The sequence below is a fragment of the Bos javanicus genome, chromosome X (genome assembly GCF_032452875.1).
Source record: "Bos javanicus breed banteng chromosome X, ARS-OSU_banteng_1.0, whole genome shotgun sequence".
In the NCBI taxonomy this organism is placed as follows: Eukaryota; Metazoa; Chordata; class Mammalia; order Artiodactyla; family Bovidae; genus Bos; species Bos javanicus.
The window spans coordinates 2,451,891-2,453,390 of record NC_083897.1 but is presented as its reverse complement, the minus strand read 5'-3'; the positions used below and the strand labels follow the sequence as shown (position 1 = coordinate 2,453,390).

General features: G+C 36.7%; 1 non-coding gene across 1 annotated transcript; it reads left to right on the top strand.

The window, feature by feature from the left end:
• The first annotated feature begins 1,213 nt into the window (after positions 1-1,213).
• On the top strand, positions 1,214-1,285 carry TRNAY-GUA (transfer RNA tyrosine (anticodon GUA)). The gene has a single exon. It is a non-coding gene; the product is annotated as a tRNA-Tyr (tRNA).
• Positions 1,286-1,500: the final 215 nt, after the last annotated feature.

Sequence of the window (1,500 nt, the reverse complement as noted above, 5' to 3'; positions counted from 1 at the left end):
CTGGATGTGGTGACTGGCCTTGTAGACAGGTAGGGCAAGGTGAGCCAACTGTTACCCACCCTCCTTTCTCCTACTAGTCAATTCCATAACCAGGAATTCCATCTCCAGAAATGAGCTCCCTGAGTTGACTTCAACAGACTTCACATGGCTCTGACTTTGCAGGTGACATAAACTGTGATTGCCTTGCATATCACAGGTTATCTAGCTATCTGCTGAGGAAACAAGAAAGTGAGAGAATTCTTAGCTATACTGCCTCTGAAGGAATGCTGACCAGGCACATAGACCACCAGAGTTAGAAGGAATCTTTCTAAATATCCTATTTTGTTAGGCTTTCAGAGAATTCCTTAGCTTTTCTGAAATCACAAGGCCACTAGAACCAAGGCTACAAACCCAGGCTCCCAATTCCTTTGCAGAAGATTTTTACAATCTATGATACTGCTTATCCTTAGAAGTTCATGCTTTATACTTCCATTTTAAGGATTTATCATCTTAAGTCAGGAATTAGAAATTCTGATAAAGATATTTGCCTCTATATCTTCTACTATTATTCATAGTAATAAAATACAGGTACACCCTCAGTATCCATACATTGCTTACATTGATAGAACATCTGATAGATATGATCAACATTTGATCCATATGATAGAACATTTATTTATGCACCATGAAAAAATATGGAAACTGCCCATGATGTGTAGTATGAATAGTATTCAAATTATCTTGTATAACTATATAAGCTCTTAAAAATATACATGCATAAAAATAAAGCTACATATTCTAAAATATTAATATCTGTTATCTCTGACTTACAGTATTATGGGTGATTATTTCTTAAACTGGTATAAGTCACATTTTCTACAATGTGTAAGTATTAAAGTAAAATAAATATTTTAAATTAGAAAGGATTTCTTATGAATTTGTGTCAGTTTATAGATAAGGTATGTAGCTACTAAAGCCTTTCTTCTACCTAAGCCTTGCTACTAGTCCCTGCCAGCAATCAACATATATAACCCAACTCTGCCTCCACAAATGCTTCTTCGAGGATAGTATTTTATATGGAAATAATCCTTAAGTCATGGTTTCTCTATAACATTTTGTTAAATCCTCCTAAGATTTAGGTTTCCCACAAAATTCGAAGTTGAAAAATGTGTAACGGATCTGCCATTATTTATGCTCTACTGCTAATCTGAAGAGGCTTTACTAACAAAGGGCTTCCCTGGTGGCTTAGTTGGTAAAGAATCTGCCTGTAATGCAGGAGACCCAGGTTCGATCCCTGGCTGTGGAAGATCTCCTGGAGAAGGAAATGACAACCCACTCCAGTGTTCTTGCCTGGAAAAGCTCATGGACAGAGGAGCCTGGTGAGCTACAGTCTATGGGGTCACAAACAGTTGGACATGACTTAGTGACTAAACCACCAATAGTGGAAAAAAGTTTCTATAATAAAGAGTGCTCTGATTGTGACCTTTGAAGGAAAAGGCCATACTTTATTATTTTTTATTC